Here is a 15,729-nt window from a genome sequence, read left to right as displayed (position 1 = left end):
TCTCCTGAATATAGTAATTGTTAGGAGTAAATGGAGGAAGAATTCTCTTCCAAAGCTATATAGAATACGTGACAAATCATAGCTTTGTCATTTTAAGGAAAAACAAGTTTAAACCCAAGTTTATAATTTTTCTTTCCATTTACCATGTCCATGCTCTCATCAAACTTATGTACCTTGGGGGCAAAATGAAATGGGAAGCTTAAAATTTTTTTGTGCTCTTGAATTTTAAATATGTAAAAAGCCAGAACTAGAAAAGGACCTTGAAAATGTATCTGATTTTGCATTCTTCCTTCAGATAGATGAACAGGTAAACTATCAAAAACAAGTTTCAGTCCATTCCATTCATAGTCTCTAGGAATCAGGAAATACATTGCTATCCCAGAGAGTCTTCTCCAGAATTTAAAAGTGAATATTATATTCATATTTGACCAGAATATCTACATCTCCAGCCTCACAACTGCCCTAGAAAGCTCCCCTAGAAGAACACCGGTACATGGAATCTTTTATTAGAAGCCCAATTACACATAGTGAAATGGTAGGCATTGTGGAAGGAGAATCTCACAGGTCCCATCTCTGTCTTGCTATAATTTTTGATTGAACATGAACAGGCACACCTGCACACAAATGGTAGAGGTTTTTTAAAAAATCAAATCTATAGCTAAGTGAACAAGGAGGTATTCATGTCTTACCTAAGGAGCCTTCCACTGGCCAGGTAATGGATTCTGTCCAGGAAATTCATTTACAGAGGAGAGCGACTTTCTGTAAAATAAGGGAATATTTTTTTCCAAATATTCTTCCAAAAGGGAGAAGGATTGATGAAAAATTGAGTTGAAATCCAATCTATTTGAAACCCATATATAAAATTTGGTCATTCATCCTCTTTATACCCCAATAATTATACTCATAATTATGATTCAAGCCCCTAGCAAACTCCTTGCTATAAATAACCACACACATCCCCCAATGTGTTTGAGAAGCTTCTTCTTAGTCCACATGTCATGGGTCACCTTTCTCCTGGACCCAGCTCCTTCTGCTGACTGATATTGCTAACCATCTCCATCTAGGGGTTAGGGATTCCACTTTTAGTTGTAATCCTTTGCTCCAAGCCTGGGCACCAGCTCTTTCCTAACTTCTCCCAGCAACACTGAGACTGAGACGTAACATTAATAACATCTCCTGGAGGGAATTCCCTGGTGGTCCAGTGGCTAGGACCATTGCGCTTCCATTGCAGGGGGCACAGGTTCGATTCCTGGTTGGTGAACTAAGATCCTGCAAGCCACATGACACAGCCAATAAATAAATAAATAAATAAATGGTTTAAAAAAAATAACACCTACTGGAGGTTGAGAATAATAGGCAGGTGTACTACTCAAGAACAACTTATAATTACTTCCTAAGTCTAAGCAAGCCCATGGCCATTCTCCTGGCCTGCTCCAAGCAGCTCACCCTCTACCATGGAAGTGGCCAAGTCTTTCCTTTCTATGAAGAATGGTTGTTCCCACCATCAGTCACCATGTAAATAGGTTCATTTTCAGTCGGAATATAAAAAATGGAAGAAGACCCTTAAATGAGAGAGAAAGAGGAAATTTCATTTTCCTTCTGGGGAACTAGAGACCAGTTTTTCCAGGACCTGGAAATGTGGAAAGACCTAGAATGCCAGCTATCTTAATACCAACCTGAGGAGAGGCCAAGTCACAAATAAGTTCAGAGTCAAGAGAAACGCAGGGAAACAGAGCTAGATATACTGGATTGGATCAATCTTAAACCTGCCCTACCTCTGGAAGTTCAGTGATGAGAGCCAATACATTTCCTGACAATCCAAGTCAAACTGAATTAGGGTTATTTTTGTTATTGGAAAGAAAAGGCACTCTGCTGTATTTCCATATTCCTAAATAAGCTTCTACTGCCATTTCTTGGTTTATCAATGTTTGACATTATCTATTTAACCTGTCCTATGATAGGTGAAAAACTCAGCTCATTTTCCAACACCTCCTCTACCTCCCCTTTTAGTTGCTCTATACCTTTATAACTATAAATAACATCCTAACACCTTTAGTTTTGTTTTTTGTTTTTTTTGCGGTACGCGCGCTTCTCACTGTTGAGGCCTCTCCCATTGCAGAGCACAGGCTCTGGACGCGCAGGCTCAGCGGCCCAGCCGCTCCACGGCATGTGGGATCCTCCCGGACTGGGGCACGAACCCGTGTCCCCCACATCGGCAGGCAGACCCTCAACCACTGTGCCACCAGGGAAGCCCCCACCTTTAGTTTTTGTTTCATCAACTATCTTTTTATAGAATTAAGATATTAGCTCCCCAACAAATCCACTCAGTAATTCTACACTTCACTTTGTATCTTCTGTCATCCATACTTGATTTTTGCATTATCAAGTTTATAACTAGGTCTCCTAAGCTTTACCGATAGGTTGGTTATGAACAACTAAAAATCAATTAAAACTGTTTGCTCTTGGCAATAAATGCATTATAATTACAGAGTCAGATACTGTTCAATAGTAGCATTGTCTATCTCCTCTCATTTTAACTCCTGGAAGTCTCTAAAAACTTGACCTGCTGTATAGCTGAGAAATACATAAATATATATATATATATATATATATATATATATATTTGGGGAGAGACAGAGAAAAAGACAGACAGACAGACATTCAGATAGGTAGAGATGATGTGACTGTAAAAGAGCAAGTATATGGTCTGCTTGGGAGTTATATTCTATACATAAATGAGAAAAATTTTACTATGGCATGACTATTTGGGGCATAAAATCCTGGTGAAAATTAAATACTCACATATGTAACGTATATATATATACATCATTCACACACACCTGTGTAGAGTGAGAGAAAGAGGGCCCAAAAAACCCACCTCTTTACATTATTGTGACTGTGAAAATATTATTCATTACAGAAGCAGTGACCATTAGATTTCCTTTCTTACTGCTTTTTGTTTTTCCTGGAGTTTCTATCTGCATTTATTTTATCCTATACTATTTATAATTTTTTATGAATAATGTAAGAAAATTTTCCACATCACTATTTATAGTTTTCCAATAGTTACCTTTTTCAAAACTTTCTCTATGCATTTGTGTGTGTGTGTGTACGTGTGTATGTGTGTGTAAAGAGAGTTTTATTTTGTAGGTTTGTTTTATGTTTTATTACACTGTACACGTGGTTCTTTGACTTGTTTTTGGTTTTTTTTTTGGCCTTGTGGCGTGTGGGATCTTAGTTCCCCCACCAGGGATTGAACCCCATGCCCCCTGTATTGGGAGAGTGGAGTCTTAACCACTGGACCACCAGGGAAGTCCCTTGATTTTGCTTTTTTAACTTCTTTTAATTCTCACCTAAGAACTGGTATGGTTGTATCAGAGTTTTTTTAATTTGTTTGTTTTGTTTTTTGAAAATTGTTAGACCTCAGTTGTACAAATGGATTGACATGATTTGATTATTCATACACCTTAGTTACAGCCAATTTGGGTTTTTATTCCTTTACCCCCACTCTTCCCCCTTCACCATAGGCATCTACTCTCAGATATTTAATGTGTGTCTTTCTAATCCACCTGCCACATTTTTCTTTGATAACATACAGCATTATTTTGTGAGCTTAGAAAAGACAGTCTCTTCAATAAGTAGTGCTGGGAAAACTGGACAGCTACATGTAAAAGAATGAAATTAGAACACTCCCTAACACCGTATACAAAAATAAACTCAAAATGGATTAGAGACCTAAATGTTAAGACCGCACACTATAAAACTCTTAGAGGAAAACATAGGAAGAACACTCTTTGACATAAATCACAGGAAGATCTTTTTTGATCCACCTCTTAGAGTAATGGAAATAAAAACAAAAATAAACAAATGGGACCTAATAAAACTTAAAAGCTTTTGTACAGCAAAGGAAACTATAAACAAGACAAAAAGACAACCCTCAGAATGGGAGAAAATATTTGCAAATGAAGCAACGGATTAATCTCTAAATTATACAAGCAGTTCATGGAGCTTAATATCAAAAAACAAACAACCCAATCAAAAAATGGGTGGAAGACCTAAATAGACGTTTCTCCAAAGATGACATACAGATGGCCAAGCACATGAAAAGCTGTTCAACATCACTAATTATTAGAGAAATGCAAATCAAAACTACAATGAGGTATCATCTCACACCAGTTAGAATGGGCATCATCAGAAAATCTACAAACAATAAATGCTGGACAGAGTGTGGAGAAAAGGGAACCCTCTTGCACTGTTGGTGGGAATGTAAATTGATACAGCCACTATGGAGAACAGTATGGAGGTTCCTTAAAAAACTAAAAATAGAATTACCATATGATCCAGCAATCCCACTGCTGGGCATATACCCAAAGAAAACCATAATTCAAAAAGACACATGCACCCCAATGTTCATTGCAGCACTATTTACAATTGCCAGGTCATGGAAGCAACCTAAATGCCCATCGACAGATGAATGGATAAAGAAGATGTGGTACATATATACAATGGAATATTACTCAGCCATAAAAAGGAATGAAATTGAGTCATTTGTTGAGACGTGGATGGATCTAAAGACTGTCATACGGAGTGAAGTAAGTCAGAAAGAGAAAAACAGATGTATATTAATGCATGTATGTGGAACTTAGAAAAATGGTACAGATGAAACAGTTTGAAGGGCAGAAGTTGAGACACAGATGTAGAGAACAAACGTATGGATACCAAGGGGGGAAAACCGCGGTGGGGTGGGGATGGTGGTGTGCTGAATTGGGAGATTGGGATTGACATGTATACACTGAACTGTATAAAATTGATGACTAATAACCTGCAGTATAAAAAAACGAACAAACAAAAAAAGCAACTAATGCTAAACTTTCTTTGAGTTATTTGTATGGAAATATGTTAACATAAATGTTTCAGACACTACATGAAATTTCTAAAAATCTTATATGTTCTGGTATAATGTTATAAGTCATAATTCTAGTTATTACTTTAAAATGTATAACTCAGAAATAACTAAATTTCCTTGTCAATTGCATTATTATGAACTTTCATCTGATCTTTAACTGTGGTCATTTTTAAGTCTTTTGCCATTTACAGACCGTTCTGGGTGTACTCTGATGCTTTTGCAAAAATGTTCCTATAAAAGGGTTTCATCTTCAAGGAATTCATGGAAAAGACTCTGACAAGTACAGGTTTCTGGTAACTGACTATACTGCTGAACTGAACTAGTAAGCATTTTCAGAACTCTAATGGAAAACTGATGAATTCATAAAAGTGCTAACAAAAGATCAAGATGAAAAAATAATTAATTACATGGGACTAAGTGAACTGATGAGGATGATTATAATTTTTGTGACTTTGTTTGAATTAAAAAAAAAATCCCACAAGGACTCAGAGGCAAAAAATATACAAATCAATTTTCACTGCAAAGTAAAGGAGCTGTTACAGTGGAGAACTACTGGACTGAATATCAACATTATGACATAGAAAAAAATATATATATATATGTCATCTTGGGCATGTTACTTAACTTCTTGTCTCATATGTAAAATGGGATAGTAGTAGTATTGTTGGGAAATTATGTGAGATAGTATATGTAATCTAGAGCACTTAGAATGGTATATGGTTAAACCAAAGACTATATATGTGTCTGCTTTCTTCATGGTATTTTATTATGTATATGCAATATAATTAATTTAGCTAGTTTCCCATTGGAAAAAAAAAGGGTAATAATATGCATCTCCAACACTTGGGAGAAATAAGTAATACAGTAGCTGTAAAAGTACCTGGCACTTGGCCCAGTAGATATTATTTCTCATTACATCTGTTTTTCTTAGCTTCTTGAGGTCTGCAACAAAGTATTGTGTTTCCTATAATTCATCATAGAATATTTATTGAATACTCAAAATACTACTGAATGAGAGAATCTATTCTATGTTAATACTAAAGACAAAAAATGTAAAAAAAAAATATTACAAAAATGGCTTCTTTCTATATGACTCTACGACTTGCTTTTATCATGCAAATTACATTTGCTATCCATCCACATTGATAAACATGTCTGTTTATTCCTTTTAACTGCTACATAGTAATCTATCATATGATTAGACCACACTTTACCCATTCCTTCATCATTATCATTTAAGTTCTTTTTGACTATTTGCTATCACAAATAGTGATGCAATAAACATTATTGTACATGTCTCCTTGTGCACATGTACAATCCATAGATCACTTAACAAATTAAAACAAAATTTATTATTATAGAATAATAATGTCTTAAATTTTTATTATTATAGAATCTCTTTGTCATAAGTGCATATATTCTTACAGTGTATGCTGTGTAAGTAGCATGCTTACATAAAAGGGTATGCATTTTTAGAATTTTGATATCATTAAATTATCTCTAAAAAGATTATATCAATTTAGATCCCCAAATGAAATTAGGAAATCAATTTTCTGCCTATTTGCCTTCACTTGATATAACCAGTATGAAATTCTTGACTACATCATAGTTAACGAACAGTTTCTCATTGTTAAGATTTGCATATCCCTGATTAACTGTAAAAGGGACATATCTTTTAATATCTTTATTGGGTTTTTGTTTTACTTCTTTATAGCCATTGACAATTTTTCTACTGAATTGCTTTTTTTCTTGTTGACTGACTAACAGATTTGTGACAGTAATTTTTTGTTACTGTATATATGATGAAAATCTTTTCTTCTAGGCTCTTGCATATTCTTTCACTTTGGTTTTGATGTTGAAGTAATCAAATTTATCAACTTTTCCTGTAAAGCTCTTTGTGCAAGCATGAGTATGTCTTGCTTTAGAGAATTTCTCTACCCCATGGGTTACAAATATTTGTTACAAATATATTTTCTTATATGAGTGTATGTGTGTTTGACTTAGAGGATCTTTCCTTTTCAGTAGTTATATATATATTTGTCTGTATTTTTATCTAACACTTTTGTAGCTTTGGGTTTTTTTTAATCCATCTGGAATTTAATTCTAAAAGTTGTAGTGGCAAGGATATATACTAAGTTCTTATATAGAGACAGATCTATTTCTATAGTCTCCATTCTGCCTCATTAACCCATTTATCTCTATGCCAAAACCACACAATTTTAATTGCTTTAGTATTATAAAATATTTTGATATTTCATATGGCAAGTCCTAATATCTGTTTCTAGCAATATGGTAGGCCAGATATCCTTAACAGCTTCTTTCTGCAAGACAAGTAAAACTTCTGGACAAAATAGATTTGTTTTCAGTTTTAAGAATAGGTTAGCAATAAAATTACAAAAAGTTACATAGGCCAAATGGGTGAAAGGAGAAATCCAAGTGCAATGCCAGGTGCCTTAAAGTCATCTTTTATGACCTCAAGTTTCTATTTTGACATCCCACCAATGTCTAGAGCATGGAAGTCCTCCCAAAGTGAGGGAGATGGGTAGGAGACCCATGCACAAAGCTAAAATACCAAAAGATGAGCTAGAAAAATCCAGCGTACAGAAAAGTACAGTAAGAAAACTTACGTGCTTCAATCTTGATGGTGGATGGGAGGGAAAATAAAAATATCCTCTGAAAATATAGAACCACAGTTAGGCTTCACGTAGGTACATGGCTTAAATTCACATGGCCCAGGACTTCCCTGGTGGTGCAGTGGATAAGAATCCTCCTGCCAATGCAGGGGACACGGGTTCGATCCCTGGTCTGGGAAGATCCCACATGCCCCGGAGCAACTAAGCCTGTGTGCCACAACTACTGGGCCTGCGCTCTAGAGCCCGCGTGCCACAACTCCTGAAGCCCGTGCACCTAGAGCCCGTGCTCCGCAACAAGAGAAGCCACCACAAGAAGCCCACACACTGCAACGAAAAGTAGCCCCCGTTCACCACAACTAGAGAAACCCTGTGCGCAGCAACGAAGACCCAACACAGCCAAAAATAAATGAAATTAAATTTTTTAAAAAAATTCACAAGGCCCATGTTTTCTGAGAAATCTCGATCTGATTGTTTATTTCTTAATGGTTCCAGAACAAATATAACATTGATATCAAAACCTGGCAAAGATTGCACAAAGAAAGAAAATTACAGACCAGTCTCACTTATAAATATCAACATAAAAACATTAAATAAAATATTAGCAAGCAGAATCAAGGGGTACATTTAAAATAATGATTAAGTGTTGTTTATTCTGTGAATGAAAAGATGGTTTAATATCAGTGATATTTCTATATTAATATACCCGTGGAGAAAAACTATCTCAACTGATGCTAATAAGGATTTGCAAAAAAATAAAAACCCATTCTTGATTTTTAAAAGCACCCCATGAAATATAAATGGATGATTTATTTAACATGATTTATTAAGCCAGAAACGAGAAACAATCTTAATGGAGAACAATGGAAGAACTCATGCTAAGGTAAGAAACAAGCTGAAGATGCTCCCTATCACTATTTAATATTGTCCTGAAGATATTAAGAAATACAATTAGACGAGAGAAAGTGTAATAATTGTAAGAGATGGTAAAACTGTCACTATTTTCAGAAGATATGACTATATATTTAAGAGAACCAACTGAAAATCTACTACTACTAATAAGAGAATGCAGTAAATTGCAGGTTATAAAATTAATATACAGCAATGAATAGTTTTCTCATATAAAACAATACTAGTTTTAAAAATACAATGGAAAAGAAAAGCACATCTGCAACAGCAAATACAACAACAGATAGATAAAACACAAGAATAAACTTAACAAGAAATATACATCTTTATGAGGAAAATTTCAAAACGCTACCGTGGGACACAAAAGCAGAATAGAACAATGGAAATATATGCCTTATACTTTGGTAGAAAAATTCAACATGACAAAAAAGTCTGTTCTCTCTGAGTCAATTTATAAATTTAACCTGATCTTAATAAAATTACCAACTGATTTTTTCCCAAGAAATAGATAAGTATTTTTCTAAATTCGTTCCAAAAAATAAATAAGCAAGAGTAACCAAAAAAACTTGAAAAATGAAGAAAAATGTGCTGGAGCTATCCCAAATGGATATTAAAACATGCTAACAGGTCCCAATAATTGTGCATGACTAAACAGGCTAAAGGAGGAGAATTTAAGTTGCAGAAATAGAGCCAAATACATACAAAAATTTAGTATATGAAAAGATGGTAACTCAAATCAGAGTGGCAAGAAAAAAGTTTCAAATAAATGTTGAGACAACCGAGTAGCCACCTGGAAAAAATAAAGTTGAATCTATTCCTCTCATCATGTACCAGGAAAAAGGCAACTATCTTTAAAGTCTTGATGTTGAAAAATGAAACTATAAAACTATCAGAAGAAAACATGAGTAACTTCTTTACAAGCTAACTATGACTCAAAATGCAGAAGACGCACACAAAAAATAGCAATTTTTACTACATAGAACTTTTTAAAGTACATGGAAAAATATGCCAAAGCAATGTTGAAAGACAAATGATAAACTGGGAAAGATATATTTGCAACCTGCATCTTAGACAAAGTGCTAATTATCCAAATATATGAAGAATTACAATAAATCAATACAAAAAGACCAATAATGATCATTATTGGTGATCAAATAGTGATCAAATTTCTGTTATTTCTGGTTTTTTAAAGAAAAATAAGCAAAGTACGTGAACTGAAAGTTCATAGAAAAAGAGATACAAGTGGCCCTTACACATATAAAAAGAAAGTAAATCTTCTTCAAGTAATAATATGAAAAAAGAAAATTGAAATTAAACTGAGATAACTATTAAATTAGGAAAAACCCAAAAGTTAAGCAGCAGTTTCTGTTAGCAAGGCTGTGGGGAATCAGGTAATCTCAACCATTGCCAGTGGGAGTGAAAAGTGACACAACCATAATAGGAAGCAATTGGCAATATTTCCCAAATTTGCAATACATTTACCCTTTGACCTGACATTTCCATTTCTGGAGATTTTATATGTTTCCTTCCACACTAACAAAATGATGCATGTACAGGATAATTCATCATTGCTTCATTGTCTACAATAGAAAAAGATCAGAGACAACCAAATGCCCATCAATAAGGAACTGGTTAAATAAACTATGCTCTGTTCACACACAAGAACACAATACTACTAAGGTCATAACACTTCTTTTGCAACACCATTAAATTAAAGTTCGGCAGTCCAATGTCACATGGGTTAGACATATATTTAAATTTCCTCACACATTCTGATTTTGGAAATCTGACATCTTCTCTAAATAGTTGCACGTATATTTCAACTTTCACTTTCTCCAGTAAGGATACATGAATCGCCTTCACACATACTAAGGGTAGTCCCTCCTTGCCCCCTGGAAGAAGTTTAATAACTGTCTCACATATACAATAGAGCTCAGAGCCCAGGAATTCTGAATTCATGTGTTATGAAAATTAAATGAGAAAGCACATGTGAAAGCATTCCTTGGCACTTAGCAGGCTCACAAGTAGATGCTGTGAGTTGGACATATCTCTCCATATGGATGGCATCTAAGGTTGATTTTTTTAAATGCAAATTAAATTACCAAATGCATTTGTTTTCAAAGGCATATATATATATATATATTCACATATATATATAATTATATATAGAGAGAGATATATCATTATCTATATATCTATATATATAATTGGCCTGCAAGACTGTGAGTCTGTGTTTCCATTTCTCAGGTGAGACAGTGTAAGCTCTAGGAAGCCAGCAGTGACTTACACTCTATATTCTGAGTCCTACCTTACCAGAGGGCTTTATGCTCCATGTGGCTTCTTTCTATACCCTTGATGATGTTCATAGCTGGCCTTGGCGTATGGGAGTGAACCTCCAGGGCCCTTGGGGAAAATGAAGTTGTTCCCCCTCCCTCCTCCCATGTTACATATCACAGTTAGGCTCACTCAGCTCCGTTCCAACTCCCTTGTAATATGCTTCACTAAGTACTTCAGATAAAAAATGATAGACTATATATTTCCTAAACTCCTTGACAGCGAGAGTTCTGAGTCCATCAAGGAAACACATCTGGGGATTTGGAAGGCAGAAATAAGATACAGGCCACGCTTCTGCTGTTTTCTGTTATTTCTGTTGGCACACATGAAAATAGAGATGGGTTGGGTTCTTCTGTGACAGCAGTGGCAGGAGTCCCAGTGTCTGTTTCTTAGCTCTGTGGGTGTCAGGAGCAATGTGGTCCTAGCACTTCCTGATCCCCCAACTTACTAGTATTGACAGAAGTAACAGCTCCCTTTGTGGGCCACTTCTACCATCTTGTTCTAGGGGTCATTCTTGGAAGCTCAACCTAGGGCTCTTCCGATAACCCTTCAAACAATTTTGTAAGCATATAATTCCCTTATTAAAGGGTTGTTGAAATTAGCCAGAGTGGTTTCTGCTATTTGCAGATGGACCCTGATTGACAGACCCTATAAATATCCCTTCCTCTCACACCCCCACCTTCCCTCAAGGCTGTGGGTTTGTTTGAGTGTTTTAGTCCTATAAGCTTACCAAACATGGGAATATATAACCCTCTGTAGGATATTCTCAACCAATTATAGGTCAGAACAATAAATGTAGAAAATTTATCCCGCTAAAATATATTGAATGCGTGGAGAGAAAAGAAAGAGAAAGAGAGAAGGAAGGAAGGAAGGAAGGAAGGAAGGAAGGGGGGAAGAAAGAAAGGGAAAGAGGGAAAGGAAGGAAGGAAGGAGGAAAGAAAGAAAGAAAGGGAAAGAGGGAAAGGGAGGAAGGGAGGAAGGAAGGAAGGAAGGGAGGGAGGAAGGGAAGAAGGGAAGGAGGGAGGAAGGGAGGGAGGAAGAAAGGGGAAAGGGAAAGAAAGAAAGAAAGAAAGAAGAGAAAGAAAGAAGAAAAAGAAAGAAAGAAAGGAAGGAAGGAAGGAAGAAAGAAAGGAAGGAAAGAGGGAGGGAGGGAGGGTGGGAGGAAAGAGAGAGGAAAGAATACAGGTATATAAGGCAGCTTTGGGGAGTTGACACTGAGCAGGGAGAACCAGATGCTGAACCAGAAGATAAATCTTGCCACACTCACATTTTTATCCCACAGCTTCCCCTGATGATGATGAGTTTGGTTTTAGGGCAGAGTTGACCATCAGGAAAACCAAATAACTGAGAAAGTGGCTAGAGAAGTCACCCATCCCAACCGGCCTCCTTGCCTGGGTCTGCATTCATGATGCAAATTTTCCAAAATGCTCTGGTTAGCAAATAAAAAGCTGGTTGTGCGATCTGAAGAAAAATCCCTGATACTATGTTTGTACCCATCCCAAGTACTCTTTCAGGAGGAGATTTATTTTTTTATTTAAAAGTAAAATGCAGTTATTTTTATTTAAGGTAGTTCCCCATCTTGAACACATTTACATTTTTCTTCCCTCATTTACAGCCTATTTCCTGAAAATGTTGAGAAGATGTAAGAGTCTAATATTTTCCAAGGTCATCTCATGATTCATCAGTTTATTGTTTGTTAAAATATCAGCCTCAAGAAACTGGCTTAAATGGGAATGTTCATCTGGATTTTCTCATCTGATTTACTTCATGGATGACATGAGAATTAATTAAAAGATTAAAAAGTCAACATTGCACCGAGTCTCTTGAATAACAAAGAGGCCCTGCAAGAACCAAATGAGGCTACAACAGGCACCCCTCGTCCTATAATATAGAATCATATATTAATAGATTTATAACCAGGAGGGGCCTTAGACCTGTCACCTTATTTCACAGAGGAAGAAGCCAGGCCCTACAAAAAGGAAATGACTAACTCAGGATCACACCCTCAGCCAGCGGCATAGCTAGGACTAGAGTTCAGGTCTCCTGAGAGTCACCCTCCAGTGCTCTCGGTCTTGCTTATTTTCAAGTGTATCCTTTTTGATCATTCTTCCCTTTCCTGTTCTGCAGCTGTTTCTACTTTACTAGGAGTCAGACACCTTTCTGATTGTCCCTACTTAGGAGAAGTCAAAGGTCATTCAAATAGCTGAGAATTTCCTTCTCATCTAGAGCTCCGTAGAAGTCAGGACCCCCATCCCCATGGTGCAGAGGAGGAAGATAAAGTTCAGAGATGAAGTTGACTTGGCCGAGGCCACACAGCTAAGGCTCAGACTCAGGCCTCCTAACACCCAAGCCAACGTCCTTCCCAGCACATTATAATAGATGGTCTGGTAGCTTCCATGTGCTTTTGTTTTCAGAAGCAGATAGTAAGCAGAATTTGGTCTAATTAAAGGCCATCCAAGGGGGATTAATGAAGTACAAAAAGGACCTTTTAAAAGGAGTTGTCCTCTACAAGGCAAGCCAATGGCAGTTATCCTTCCACAATGAACATTAGAAGAAGCTCTTGTGTAATTTTCCAATCATTTAACTTCAAGATTTCTATCTATATAGTACATGTGGGTCTGCACGTCCCTTTAAGATGGGCTGAATCAAGGATGACTTAGCAGAAAGCTGCTAAAGGTCAATGATCATGAGCTATTACCTTTCTTCATGTATAATTGGTTACCTAATGAAAGTAATATAAGCACATTACAGATCTTTGGAAAATTTAGGAAAGAAAAATATATACCCATAATTCTACCATCCACCATGTTATTGTTATTATTTTGCATATTTCCTTTCTGTCTTTTTCCTAGAAGTGTTTTACATAGTTTTAAGTGGTCTTGCTCTTATTTCCGTAGCATACTTACAACTCTGAATCCTGCTTTCCCCTCTGGTATTAGATCATAAATATTTTTCTTGTAATACATTGTCTTCATGAGCATCATGTTTAATGGCTGCAAAACATTCTACCTCATGAGAACACCATAAAGTGTCTTTTACCTTTTGCAAGGTCCATTAACATTATTCCAGGGAATTCCGGGGAATGTGGAACATTATTCCACATTCAAAGTTGGCAATAGCATTTGTTTGAATTTCAAAAAGTAAAAAGTAGCTCAAGGGCCTCCCTGGTGGCGCAGTGGTTGAGAGTCCACCTGCTGATGCAGGGGACACGGGTTCGTGCCCTGGTCCAGGAAGATCCCACATGCCGCGGAGCGGCTGGGCCTGTGAGCCATGGCCGCTGAGCCTGCGCATCCGGAAGCTGTGCTCGGCAACAGGAGAGGCCACAACAGTGAGAGGCCCACGTACCGCAAAAAAAAAAAAAAAAAAAAAATTCAAGGAAAAGCGACTTCCCTGGTAGCACAGCGGTTAAGAATCTGCCTGCCAATGCAGGAGACATGGGTTCAATCCCTAATCCGGGAAGATCCCACATGCCGTGGAGCAACTAAGCCTGTGAGCCACAACTACTGAGCTTGTGCTCTAGAGCCCGTGAGCCACAACTACTGAAGCCCGCGCACCTACAGCCCACACTCCACAACAAGAGAAGCAGAGAAGCCATGGCAATGAGAAGCCTGCACACCATAATGAAGCGTAGCCCCCACTCGCCACAATTAGAGAAAGCCTGTGCAAAGCAATGAAGACCCAACACGGCCAAAAATAAATAAAATAAATAAATTTTTAAAAAATTCAATCAAGAGCTGGAAAATGGATCCACCCAGTAGTAGTGAGCACCCCTGATACCCAAATAGTGGTCTCTAAACATCATTTACCACTAAAAGGAATTAGGGCTCACTTGAGAAAAGGCTGATTCCAGGTCTGGAGCAGGAAAGGTACAAGATGAGTCTGGAACAAATTGTTATATTAGGGATAAGAAAGCCAAAGGCCACAGAGAGTGTCAAAACCACTTAGGAGTCCTCATATAGCTCAATAACAAAAAACAAACAACCTAGTTGAAAAACGGGCAGAAGACCTAAATAGACTTTTCTCCGAAGAAGACATACAGATGGTCAACAGACACATGAAAAGATGCTCAGTATCACTTATTTAGAGAAATGCAAATCAAAACTACAATGAGGTACCACCTCATCCCAGTCAGAATGGCCATCACTAAAGAGTCTGCAGGGCTTCCCTGGTGGCACAGTGGTTGAGAGTCCGCCTGCCGATGCAGGGGACATGGGTTCGTGCCCCGGTCCAGGAAGTTCCCACGTGCTGTGGAGCAGCTGGGCCCGTGAGCCATGGCTGCTGAGCCTGCACGTCCGGAGCCTGTACTCCGCAAGGGGAGAGGCCACAGCAGTGAGAGGCCCGTGTACCGCAAAAAAAAAAAAAAGAAAAAGAGTCTGCAAATAACGAATGCTGGGGAGGGTGTGTAAGAAAAGGAACCCTCTTACACTGTTGGTGGGAATATAAATTGGTGCAGCCACTGTGGAAAACAGTGTGGAGGGTCCTAAAAAAGCAAAAAGTAGAGTTGCCATATGATCCAGCAATCCCACTCCTGGGCATATATCCAGACAAAACTAGGATTCAAAAAGATACATGCATCCCTATGCTCATAGCAGCACTATCCACAATAGCCAGGACATGGAAACAACCTAAATGTCCATTGACAGATGAATGGATAAAGAAGCTGTGGTACATATATACAATGGAATACTACTCAGCCATAGAAAAGAATGAAATAATGCCATTTGCAGCAACATGGATGGACCTAGAGATTATCATACTAAGTGAAGGAAGTCAGAAAGAGAAAGACAAATACCATATGATAGCCCTTATATGTGGAATCTAAAATATGACACAAATGAACTTGTCTACGAAACAGACTCACAGACATAGAGAACAGACTTGTGGTTGCCAAGGGCGAAAGGGGATGGGGGAGGGATGGACCAACCCTGGTTCACCAGAGAATTCCCTTAG

General features: G+C 37.4%; 1 protein-coding gene across 1 annotated transcript in view; it reads right to left on the bottom strand.

Annotated features, from left to right (window-relative positions):
• TRERF1 (transcriptional regulating factor 1) overlaps window positions 1-15,729 on the bottom strand; it is a 295,497-nt gene that overhangs the window by 226,325 nt on the left and 53,443 nt on the right. Inside the window, exon 3 of the mRNA XM_067752932.1 lies at window positions 690-759. The gene's annotated coding sequence lies outside the window, so the exon portion shown is untranslated. The remainder of the gene's footprint in view (window positions 1-689; window positions 760-15,729) is intronic.

The sequence above is a fragment of the Pseudorca crassidens genome, chromosome 10 (assembly GCF_039906515.1).
Source record: "Pseudorca crassidens isolate mPseCra1 chromosome 10, mPseCra1.hap1, whole genome shotgun sequence".
NCBI classification, from domain to species: domain Eukaryota; kingdom Metazoa; phylum Chordata; class Mammalia; order Artiodactyla; family Delphinidae; genus Pseudorca; species Pseudorca crassidens.
This window is presented reverse-complemented; position numbering and strand designations above follow the sequence as displayed.